Here is a 13,092-nt window from a genome sequence, read left to right as displayed (position 1 = left end):
TAGTCACCTCTCATTATCTCACCCACTTGAAACAAAACGCCCTTATCCAGTGACAATCAATCTGGCCTCACCACACCACCAAAACCACCCATATAAACAAGAACAGCTACTCCGCTCCAATGATCAGTTCCACATATGTACTGTAATCATACTGAATTTCTTGTAAGGATATGATACCTCAGACCCCAATAAGCCACTGCTACAGTTGCAGTGTTGGTGGAATGGCCCTTAAATGGTTATTTTCTCTCTCTCAAGTATAAACTATCATCCTCTCTTTCCAAAACCATCAACATAATCTGTGGAGTACCACATTTAGCTGTGCTAAAGCGGACGCTGCACAATATCAACATAGCAGAGTTTTTAAGCATCCCAGGAGGCTGCACATGTACTTCAGTGACATACATAATGAGTCTCACTTACACAAACAAAAGAACAAGTTACTTACCTTTGGTAACGCACTGACTGGTAGAGTCAATATCTAGCTGCAGATTCCTTACCTTTGAATTTCCCCAGGCGTCAGACTGGATTGGGAAGATATTTTGAGAGCTGTACCTCTGCGCGCTGGTAGGTGGCATCGTTCGGTTCCACACTTCTGTAAGTGGCAGAAGTTCGGTTCCACACTTCTGTAAGTGGCAGAAGTGAAACCGTGGTCACCTATATAGGCGCCACCTCAACGGACAGAGCCATGAAGTGCACTGACATTGGTGGGTCCAAACTAGGGCCCTCAAAGGGGTGATCCCTAACCCTAGAAATTTGTCTGCAGAGCAGGGAGGAATGGGTGGGTTGGTAAGGAATCTGCAGCTGGATATTGTCTCTACCAGATAATGAGTTACCAAAGGTAAGTAACTTGTTCATCTGATCTAGCCACAGATTCCTTACCTCTGAATAGATGCTCAAGCAATACCATCTCCGGCGGTGGATTGCGGGAAAATGTTCTAAATTAACAAGTCCTGCAGGACCGAACAGGCGAAATGCCCATCACTGGGTACCTGACTGTCCAGACAGCAATGTTTGGTAAACGTGTGCAGGAATGCCCACTTTGCCGCCTAGCAGATGTCCAGGACTGGGTCTCCACATGCTAACGCAGTGGTTGCAGATTTTCCTCTGGTGGAATTGGCCCTCAAGACCTCAGGAGGCTGCTTTTTAGCCAAAGTGCAGAAGATCTTCCTAGAGAGAACAACCCAGTGCAAAATGGTTCATTCTGTACTATCCAACCTATCTTTGCTCCAACATACCCCACAAGAGTTGTCTGTCCACCTGGAATCCTCTTGCATGGTCAAAGTAGAAGAACAACACACTTTTTTGTGGTCCCGACGGTGGAGTCGCTTCTCTTCTTTATAGGGATATGGAGGAGGAAAAGTTGGGCAAGGTGACTGACTGGGCCACAGGGAATAGAGTCACTACTTTCGGGAGGAAAGAGACCATTGTGCGAAACACCAGTTTGTCTGGGAAAACAGACAGAAACGGAGACTTGGATGACAAAGCCTGCAGCTCACTCACCCTCTGGGCAGATATTATTGCCACTAGAAAGGCAGTCTTGACGGTAAGCTGACAGAGGGGACAATTATGCAGAGGCTCAAAAGGAGAACACATTAGGTAGATGACAACCAAACTGAGGTCCCACTGAGGCATCATGAATGTTGAAGGGGGAAACATATATACAAGTCCTTTAAGAAATCTATTTACAAAAGGGGACTTAAAGAGAGAGGGGTGGTCGGCAGCCACAGGAAGACAGACGGAGCAGAAAGACAGCCCTTCAGAGTACCCAGAGCAGAACACTGCTGGGCAAGGGTAAGAATGAAAGGCATATTATAACAGAGAGAGGGTCAATAGACTTTTCTGTACAATAATTTACAAATGTTTGCCAAGCATACACCATCTTGGTGGAGGGACGCCTGAGACTTCGGAAGGAAGGTTGAAGGCTGTCAATTGTTGTTGCTTAATCTCCACGCAAGAAGGCGGAGAGTGGACAGTGTTGCGGGCACTACCCTGCTGCTGTGACAGCAGGTCCTCCCGAAGGGACAGCCTGTTCAGAGGACCGATGCTCAAGTGCAGAAGCTCTAGATTCTCCGTACCCAGTACAAAGCCACAAGAATGACTTGGGCCCTATCATTCCTGATCTTCTTGAGAACTCTGTGCACGAGTGGTATGGGAAGAAAGGCATACAGGAGGCCTCAGCTCCACTCAAGACGAAAAGCATCTCCAAGCTATAGCCACCTTGGAAACTCCAGCATGAAAAACTGCTGATATTACGAATTCTCTTCAGAGGTGAACAGATCTAACCAAGGCTCTCCTCACTGCTGAAAGAGACCTTGCACCACCTCCGGATAGAGACGCCACTTGTGATCTGCTGGGCGCCAGCGGCTGAGTTTGTCGGCTCTGGCATTCAGAGAACCTGATAGATGTTGACCCTCCAGTGATATGCCCTGGTGTTCCAGCCATGTCCAGAGACACAGGGCCTCTTGACATAGTGTCCACAAGCCCAACCCCGCCCTGCTTGTTGCAGTACCACATGCCGGGGTGTTGTGCGCGAAAACCTGCACTAGCCTCCCTTTGGTGAGGGAAAGGAAGGCATTCAATGCCAGTTGGATCGCTTGGGAGGATACGCCCGAAACTGGACAGTGTTCCGTACAGTTCTGATGAAAGAGAGTATCTGAGAAGGAGTCAGGTATGACTTTGGCTCGTTTATAGTGAACCCAGGCGAATGCAGGAGGTCCGCCATACTCCTGAGGTGGGAGACAACACCCTGGGGCGAGCCCTTCCTCAACAACCAGTTGTCGAGACACAGGAAAAATGGTACCGCCTGATCTCCGCAGATGAGCCGTCCCCACCACCATCATCTTGGTAAATACCTGAGAGATGCTGGTAAGGCCAAAGGAGAGCATGGTGAACTGAAAGTACTCATGGCCTACTGTAAACCACAGGTAACGTCTATGAGCACGCATGATGGGAATATGGAAATACGCGTCCTGCAAGTCCAATGCTACCATCCAGTCTCCTTGTTCTAGGGCAGACAAGACCTGAGCTAAAGTGAGCATCTTGAATTTCTCCTTTCTGAGGAACAGATCGAAGATTTGGAGGTCTAGGATAGGCCAAAGGCCCTTGTTCTTTTTGGGTATCAGAAAGTAGCAGAAATAACAACCACTGCCTACTTCTGATATCGGAAGCCTCTCTATGGCTTCCTTGGCCAAGAGAGCCATGACGTCCTCGCGGAGCAAGGTCAAATGATCCTCCATCATCCGATCAGGAGTTGGAGGTATGGTGGGATGGGAAGTTTCGAAAGGAAGGGAGTAGCCCTCTGAATGATCTTTTAGACCCACCTGCATGACGTAATTGTAGGAAGTTGGCTCTGTATGCACTATTTCAAAGTAAGGAATAGTATGCACAGAGTCCAAGGGTTCCCCTTAGAGGTAAGATAGTGGCAAAAAGAGATAATACTAATGCTCTATTTTGTGGTAGTGTGGTCGAGCAGTAGGCTTATCAAAGGAGTAGTGTTAAGCATTTGTTGTACATACACACAGGCAATAAATGAGGAACACACACTCAGAGACAAATCCAGCCAATAGGTTTTGTTATAGAAAAATATCTTTTCTTAGTTTATTTTAAGAACCACAGGTTCAAATTCTACATGTAATATCTCATTTGAAAGGTATTGCAGGTAAGTACTTTAGGAACTTTGAATCATTACATCAGCATGTATACTTTTTACATAAAACACAATAAGCTGTTTTAAAAGTGGACACTGCAATTTTCACAGTTCCTGGGGGAGGTAAGTTTTTGTTAGTTTTGTCAGGTAAGTAAATCACATACAAGTCTCAGGTTTGGGTCCAAGGTAGCCCACCGTTGGGGGTTCAGAGCAACCCCAAAGTTACCACACCAGCAGCTCAGGGCCGGTCAGGTGCAGAGGTCAAAGAGGTGCCCAAAACGCATAGGCTGCAATGGAGAGAAGGGGGTGCCCCGGTTCCGGTCTGCCAGCAGGTAAGTACCCGCGTCTTCGGAGGGCAGACCAGGGGGGTTTTGTAGGGCACCGGGGGGGACACAAGTCAGCACAAAAAGTACACCCTCAGCAGCGCGGGGGCGGCCTGGTTCACTGTGCAAACACGCGTCCGGTTTTCAATGGTTTTCAATGAGAGACCAAGGGATCTCTTCAGCGGTGCAGGCAGGCAAGGGGGGGGGGGGCTCCTCAGGGTAGCCACCACCTGGGCAAGGGAGAGGGCCTCCTGGGGGTCACTCCTGCACAGAAGTTCCGTTCCTTCAGGTGCTGGGGGCTGCGGGTGCAGGGTCTTTTCCAGCCGTCGGGACTTTAGGTTCAGGCAGTCGCGGTCAGGGTGAGCCTCGGGATTCCCTCTGCAGGCGTCGCTGTGGGGGCTAAGGGGGGACAACTTTGGTTACTCACGGTCTCGGAGTCGCCGGAGGGTCCTCCCTGAGGTGTTGGTTCTCCACCAGTTGAGTCGGGGTCGCCGGGTGTAGTGTTGCAAGTCTCACGCTTCTTGCGGGGAGTTGCAGGGGTCTTTAAGTCTGCTCCTTGAAACAAAGTTGCAGTTCTTTTGGAGCAGTGCCGCTGTCCTCGGAGTTTCTTGTCTTTCTTGAAGCAGGGCAGTCCTCAGAGGATTCAGAGGTCGCTGGTCCCTTGGAAAGCGTCGCTGGAGCAGGGTTCTTTGGAAGGCAGGAGACAGGCTGGTAGGACTGGGGCCAAAGCAGTTGATGTCTTCTGTTCTTCCTCTGCAGGGGTTTTTCAGCTCAGCAGTCTTCTTCTTCTTGTAGTTTCAGGAATCTAAATTCTTAGATTCAGGGAAGCCCTTAAATACTAAATTTAAGGGCGTGTTTAGGTCTGGGGGGTTAGTAGCCAATGGCTACTAGCCCTGAGGGTGGGTACACCTTCTTTGTGCCTCCTCCCAAGGGGAGGGGGTCACATCCCTAATCCTATTGGGGAATCCTCCATCTGCAAGATGGAGGATTTCTAAAAGTTAGAGTCACTTCAGCTCAGGACACCTTAGGGGCTGTCCTGACTGGCCAGTGACTCCTCCTTGTTTTTCTCATTATTTCCTCCGGCCTTGCCGCCAAAAGTGGGGGCCGTGGCCGGAGGGGGCAGGCAACTCCACTAGCTGGAGTGTCCTGCGGTGCTGGCACAAAGGGGTGAGCCTTTGAGGCTCACCGCCAGGTGTGACAGCTCCTGCCTGGGGGAGGTGTTAGCATCTCCACCCAGTGCAGGCTTTGTTACTGGCCTCAGAGTGACAAAGGCACTCTCCCCATGGGGCCAGCAACATGTCTCGGTTGTGGCAGGCTGCTGGAACTAGTCAGCCTACACAGATAGTCGGTTAAGGTTTCAGGGGGCACCTCTAAGGTGCCCTCTGGGGTGTATCTTACAATAAAATGTACACTTGTATCAGTGTGCATTTATTGTGCTGAGAAGTTTGATACCAAACTTCCCAGTTTTCAGTGTAGCCATTATGGTGCTGTGGAGTCCGTGTTTGACAGACTACCAGATTATATACTCTTTTGGCTACCCTGCACTTACAATGTCTAAGGTTTGGCTTAGACACTGTAGGGGCACAGTGCTCATGCACTGGTGCCCTCACCTATGGTATAGTGCACCCTGCCTTAGGGCTGTAAAGCCTACTAGAGGAGTGACTTATCTATACTGCATAGGCAGTGTGAGGTTGGCATGGCACCCTGAGGGGAGTGCCATGTCGACTTACTCGTTTTGTTCTCACCAGCACACACAAGCTGGCAAGCAGTGTGTCTGTGCTGAGTGAGGGGTCCCCAGGGTGGCATAAGATATGCTGCAGCCCTTAGAGACCTTCCCTGGCATCAGGGCCCTTGGTACCAGGGGTACCAGTTACAAGGGACTTACCTGGATGCCAGGGTGTGCCAATTGTGGAATCAAAAGTACAGGTTAGGGAAATAACACTGGTGCTGGGGCCTGGTTAGCAGGCCTCAGCACACTTTCAATTCAAAACATAGCATCAGCAAAGGCAAAAAGTCAGGGGGTAACCATGCCAAGGAGGCATTTCCTTACAGTAATGGACTGCAGGTGGTGGAGATAATGGTCGATTCTCCCACCAACTGGCAACCTATTATCCTTTAGGGTCAGACTACAACAGCTTGGAGGCTTCAGCTGTGTGTGTGTGGGGTGGGGGAAATAGGAGGGGTACTGGTGGTTGTGGCAGACCTTTGGCTACCTGACCCGTGGGGGTCGGTATGCACCACTCCCACAGAAAGCTTAGGAAGCTTGCGCAGCACAGTGGTCTTTTTGAGACACTGCTTATCCTTGTACATCAGATCACCATGGTCTTTCCAAGAGTTCGGTTGAATTTCCCGCAACTGTAGCTGAAGCTACAAAAGGCCACAGAAAGGGTAAAAACCTCAAACCACTCAGTCAATCTAATATTCAACTCAAGATAAAAATACTGAATCACCATGTTCTATCATCCTAGCATTGGCACCAAATTAATACATTATATATTTTGAAATACATTTCCTAGTTAGCTCACAAAGTATTACATCACTTACAAGAAATGTATTTTTAAATAGATGTTCAAACGAGATCTAGAAGCAGTTCAAACATCTAAAAATGTCCTACGAATAGGCAGGATCCCTAAAAAGATGCCAAGTTTGGGCATTAAAAACAATTTTAACTGTTGGAGACACAGTTATGTGACAGGATCTTATAAGCACGTGATGTGGGATTAATCTGTAGTGAATGATTGGTGGATGTAGATCAACTAAAGAATACATAATTACTGGACGCTTTATTAGTCTGTCACAAAATAGCACTGTGTGCCCAACCAGCCGATCACAAGCTACCAGTTGCTCCCGGACACCTTGAGAGTAGCTCACAGCTTTGAGTTCATTTTTTAAATAAGCACAGGGTCACAGTTTCCTTTTAGAGTTAAGGGAAGGCTGTGTTAATTTAACATTATTAACTTCAGGCTGCAGATAGCAGGGCCTGATAATGAGCAGTGCTGGAGTCAGATTTATGACCCAGGGCACGGAGGTGAGGAACTGAAGCACTGAGGCATTTAACTCTTAAATAAAAGTCCTTATTGGAATGTGAAAACAAAATGATGTTCCTGAATGCTTTTAAATGGGATAAAATGAAAAGTTACCTAAATTAGTAACTCTTCATTTTAATTGTATCCTATTTCAAAGTGGAGAAAAACATATCTATGAAACATTAAGGGGGTCATTAGGATAGCGGGGGCAAAGACAGCCATGACGGTGGAGGGAATCATTTTCCGACAGGGCAGCGCTGCCCCTCAGATAATGATCCCTTTTTTCCACCAGCCTTTCGCCAGAAAAAAGGCTGGTAGAATCTTATCTGGGGGCCCCTGCACTGCCCATGCACTTGGCATGTTGTAGTCGCGCTGGCGGTATTCTATTGACTGCCAGCGCAGATCTCGGTGTTTTTTACCACCAAGATCATTATGAGGGCCTAAGTCTTAATGTCTTTCTCCACTTCAAATTAAGCCAACCAAGTTTTAATGATTTGTGAAGCAGGTTTCTGCACTTAAAATTACTCCCAGTTAAGCAAATGGATATATTTCTTCTGTTACAAATATGTCACCCTGTCTTTAGACCACTGGGAGCAAGGTGCCTGGAGGTTGTCAATGTGACACTTGGAAATGGGAGAACATTTAGATGAGTTTTATGGAATCCAATAAAAAAATATTATTAACTCTGTTTCATTTTCTCCCATTTAAACGTGTCGCTCTTACACATAGCATGGCATCATCCACTGCTATATTTATAACTGAAAAATATCCCCATTATTTCAAGTGGGAGAACTTTAAAGTGCAGTGAAATATTCCATATTATGAACATTTTTGGAGACATTTTTTCTGCACTTTAAGGTTCTCGCATCTAAAAATGGTTATATGTTTGTGTTAAACATGTAACAGTGCCACACATGGGGAAGGTATGTACTGGGCCACAAGTACACATAGGATATCAGTCACTCATACACATATATTCCATTTATACACACATGTTCATACATCCTCAAAGACTACGCTCTCACTGACACACATAGCAGTCTTGTCAGTGTCCCTAGTCAAGGTATTTTGTGCAAACCCCGGTATCTGGCTCTATGGACAGTATGTTTGAAGTTAATTAAGCTGGGCGTGGGGCTGTCTAGCAACAAAGAGAGTTGCTTTGCCTTCAGTAGCCCACAATGATTTTCACTGACAGAAGTAGCTCTCATTACAGAAAGGGATGGAGACCCCCTGGGGTGGAGATTCTTCCCCGCCAATAGGCTAAATTTGGCCAAACGTCATTAAGAACTCTGTTTCAGACATCTGCATCATCCACTGATTAGCTAACTCTTTAAGGAAATGTAGGAAGTTGGCTCTGTATGCACTATTTCAAAGTAAGGAATGCACAGAGCCCAAGGGTTCCCCTTAGAGGTAAGATAGTGGCAAAAAGAGATAATTCTAATGCTCTATTTTGTGGTAGTGTGGTCGAGCAGTAGGCTTATCAAAGGAGTAGTGTTAAGCATTTGTTGTACATACACAAGCAATAAATGAGGAACACACACTCAAAGACAATTCCATGCCAATAGGTTTTTGTATAGAAAATGAAAATGTCACTTACCCAGTGTACATCTGTTCGTGGCATCAGTCGCTGAGATTCACATGGTATGCATGAGCTCGCCATCTGGTGTTGGGTCGGAGTGTTACAAGTTGTTTTTCTTCGAAGAAGTGTTTTCGAGTCACGGGACCGAGTGACTCCTCCTTCTGTGCTCATTGCGCATGGGCGTCGACTCCATCTTCGATTGTTTTCCCCGCAGAGGGTGAGGTAGGAGTTGTACTATAGTAATAGTGCCCGCGCAATGAAAAATGTAAGTATGTACCTATTAAAGGATTAAGTAATATATATACAAATGTACAAAATTGAAGGTAACTTCTGAACTGCTACAGGCTTCCGGGGAGGTGGGTGGGTCCATGTGAATCTCAGCGACTGATGCCACGAACAGATGTACACTGGGTAAGTGACATTTTCAGTTCGATGGCATCTGTCGCTGTAGATACACATGGTATGCATAGACTAGTAAGCAGTTAGTTCCCCATAAGCGGTGGTTTAGCCTGTAGGAGTAGAAGTTGTCTGAAATAGAGTTCTTAATACAGCTTGACCTACTGTAGCTTGTTGTGCTGATAGCACATCTATACAGTAGTGTTTGGTGAATGTGTGAGGCGTAGACCAAGTGGCTGCCTTACATATTTCCTGCATTGGGATGTTTCCTAAAAAGGCCATTGAAGCACCTTTTTTCCTTGTTGAATGTGCCCTGGGAGTAATGGGCAGTTGTCTTTTTGCTTTAAGGTAGCAGATTTGGATGCATTTAACTATCCATCTGGCTATACCTTGTTTTGATATTGGGTTACCTGCATGAGGTTTTTGGAATGCAATAAATAGCTGTTTAGTTTTTCTGATGTTTTTTGTTCTGTCAATGTAGTACATTAATGCTCTTTTGACATCTAATGTATGTAGTGCTCTTTCAGCCACAGAATCTGGCTGTGGGAAAAATACTGGTAGTTCTACCGTTTGATTTAGATGGAATGGTGAAATAACTTTTGGTAAAAATTTTGGATTAGGTCGTAGGACGACCTTATTTTTATGTATTTGTATAAAAGGCTCTTGTGTTGTGAACGCTTGAATTTCACTTACTCTTCTTAGAGATGTAATGGCGATGAGAAAGGCAACTTTCCAGGTTAGGAATTGTATTCCGCAAGAGTGCATGGGTTCGAAAGGTGGGCCCATGAGTCTTGTTAGAACCACGTTTAGGTTCCATGAAGGAACAGGTGGTGTTCTTGGTGGTATAATTCTTTTAAGCCCTTCTATAAATGCTTTGATAACTGGTATCCTATACAAGGAAGTTGAATAGGTAGTTTGCAGGTATGCAGATATTGCTGCAAGGTGTATTTTAATAGAAGAGAAGGCTAGCTTTGCTTTTTGTAAATGGAGCAAGTAATCTACTATATGTTTTGGAGTTGCATCTAGCGGTTGTATCTGATTATGATGGCAGTACCAAACAAATCTTTTCCACTTACTTGCGTAGCAGTGTCTAGTGGATGGCCTTCTGGCCTGCTTTATGACTTCCATACACTCTTGGCTAAGTTGTAAGTGTCCGAATTCTAGGATTTCAGGAGCCAGATTGCTAGATTCAGCGATGCTGGGTCCGGGTGTCTGATCTGTTGGTTGTGTTGCGTTAACAGATCTGGTTTGTTGGGCAGTTTGATGTGTGGTACTACAGACAGATCTAGCAGTGTTGTGTACCAGGGTTGTCTTGCCCAAGTTGGTGCTATTAAAATGAGTTTGAGTTTGTTTTGACTCAATTTGTTTACTAGGTAAGGAAGGAGAGGGAGAGGAGGAAAAGCGTAAGCAAATATTCCTGACCAGTTCATCCATAGGGCATTGCCTTGGGATTGCTTGTGTGGGTATCTGGACGCGAAGTTTTGGCATTTTGCGTTCTCTTTTGTTGCAAATAAGTCTATTTGTGGTGTTCCCCAGAGTGTGAAGTAGGTGTACAGAATCTGTGGGTGGATTTCCCATTCGTGGACTTGCTGGTGATCTCGAGAGAGATTGTCTGCCAGCTGATTCTGGATCCCCGGAATAAACTGTGCTATTAGACCAATCTGATGGTGGATTGCCCACTTCCATATTTTTTGAGCTAACAAGCTTAACTGCGTTGAATGTGTTCCTCCTTGTTTGTTTAGATAATACATCGTTGTCATGTTGTCTGTTTTGACAAGGATGTATTTGTGGGTTATGATTGGTTGGAAAGCTTTTAGTGCTTGAAAAACTGCTAATAATTCTAGATGATTTATATGCAGTTTTGTTTGATGTATGTTCCATTGTCCTCTTATGTTGTGTTGATTGAGATGTGCTCCCCACCCTGTCATGGAAGCATCTGTTGTTATTACGTACTCTGGCACTGGGTCTTGGAAAGGCCGCCCTATGTTTAAATTTATACTGTTCCACCATAGAAGCGAGAGGTAAGTTTGGCGGTCTAGCAACACCAGATCTAGAAGGTGACCCTGTGCTTGAGACCACTGTGAGGCTAGGCACTGTTGTAAGGGCCTCATGTGCAGTCTTGCGTTTGGGACAATGGCTATGCATGAGGACATCATGCCTAGGAGCTGTAGTATTGTTCTTGCTTGTATTGTTTGGTTTGGAGACATGTGTTGAATGACCCTGTTGAAATTGTGGATCCTTTGTGGAGTTGGCGTTGCTACTCCTTTTGTCGTGTCTATTATGGCTCCTAGATATTGCTGTACTTTGCTTGGCAGAATGTTTGATTTTGCAAAGTTGACGGTGAACCCTAGTTTGTAGAGGGTTTGTATGACTTGATTTGTGTGGTTTGAGCATTGTGTGAGCGAACTGGTTTTGATTAGCCAGTCGTCTAGATACGGGAACACATGTATTTGCTGCCTTCTGATGTGTGCAGCGACTACTGCTAGGCATTTTGTGAATACTCTTGGAGCGGTTGTTAAACCAAAAGGCAATACTTTGAATTGGTAATGTATTCCTTTGAATACAAACCTTAGATATTTCCTGTGTGATTGATGTATTGGTATATGGAAATATGCGTCCTTGAGGTCTAGGGTTGTCATGTAGTTGTGTTTTTTGAGCAATGGTAACACTTCTTGTAGTGTGACCATGTGAAAGTGGTCTGATTTGATGAATGTGTTTACTACTCTGAGGTCTAGAATTGGTCTCAGTGTTTCGTCCTTTTTTGGTATCAAGAAGTACAGTGAATAAACTCCTGTGTTTATTTGTGTGCTTGGTACTAATTCTATTGCATTTTTTTGCAGTAGTGCTTGAACTTCTATCTCTAGAAGCTGTGAATGGTATTTGGTTAAATTTTGTGATTTTGGTGGTATGTCTGGAGGGAATTGCAGGAATTCTATGCAATAACCATGCTGGATAATTGCTAGGACCCATGTGTCTGTAGTTATTTTGTCCCATGCTTCGTAATATTGACGTATCCTCCCCCCCACTGGTGTTGTGTGGGAGGGGTGTGTGACATGTGAGTCACTGCTTGTTGGTAGTGGTTTTGGGGCTTTGAAATCTTCCCCTATTCCTAGGGAATTGCCCCCCTCTATACTGGCCCCGAAAACCTCCCCTGTACTGTCCCTGGTAGGTGGGCGGTGCGGACTGTGAGGTGCTAGCTTGTGTGGCCTGACCCCGAAACCCTCCTCTAAAAGGTGTTTTGCGGAAGGTGTTATAAGATCCTCTGCTCTGCGGGGAATAGAGTGCGCCCATGGCCTTGGCAGTGTCAGTGTCCTTCTTGAGCTTTTCTATGGCTGTGTCGACCTCCGGACCGAACAGAAGTTTTTCGTTTACTGGCATGTTAAGCACTGCCTGCTGAATTTCTGGCTTGAATCCAGACGTTCTGAGCCATGCGTGCCTACGGATGGTAACCGACGTATTAATGGTTCTTGCGGCCGTGTCTGCTGCATCCATGGAGGAGCGTATTTGATTGTTGGAAATGTTTTGACCCTCCTCAACAACCTGTTTTGCTCTTTTTTGCAGATCTTTTGGGAGATGTTCAATGAGATGCTGCATCTCATCCCAGTGGGCTCTGTCGTATCGCGCTAGCAGCGCTTGTGAATTTGCGATGCGCCACTGGTTTGCTGCTTGGACAGCAACCCTCTTCCCGGCTGCATCGAACTTCCTACTTTCTTTATCTGGGGGAGGTGCATCCCCAGAAGTGTGTGAATTTGCCCGTTTTCTGGCAGCCCCTACCACCACAGAATCTGGTGGCAGCTGAGAGGTGATGAATACAGGGTCCGTAGGAGGCGCCTTATACTTTTTGTCCACCCTAGGCGTCACTGCCCTACTTTTAACTGGCTCCTTGAAAATGTCCTTTGCATGGCGTAGCATGCCTGGGAGCATCGGCAGGCTTTGGTAGGAGCTGTGGGTTGAAGAGAGGGTGTTAAATAAAAAATCATCCTCTACTTGTTCCGAGTGTAGTTCCACATTATGGAATAGTGCTGCTCTAGCCACCACTTGTGAGTAGGCTGTGCTGTCTTCCGGTGGTGATGGCCTAGTTGGGTATGTGTCTGGGCTGTTATCAGACACTGGTGCGTCGTA

General features: G+C 46.1%; 1 protein-coding gene across 1 annotated transcript in view; it reads right to left on the bottom strand.

Moving 5' to 3' along the window:
• POLDIP2 (DNA polymerase delta interacting protein 2) overlaps positions 1–13,092 on the bottom strand; it is a 200,970-nt gene that overhangs the window by 32,899 nt on the left and 154,979 nt on the right. The gene's annotated exons all lie outside the window — the stretch shown is intronic.

This window comes from Pleurodeles waltl, chromosome 3_1, assembly GCF_031143425.1.
Source record: "Pleurodeles waltl isolate 20211129_DDA chromosome 3_1, aPleWal1.hap1.20221129, whole genome shotgun sequence".
Lineage (NCBI taxonomy): Eukaryota > Metazoa > Chordata > Amphibia > Caudata > Salamandridae > Pleurodeles > Pleurodeles waltl.
The sequence above is the reverse complement of the archived record's forward strand: the minus strand, read 5'-3'. Positions and strand labels throughout refer to the sequence as shown.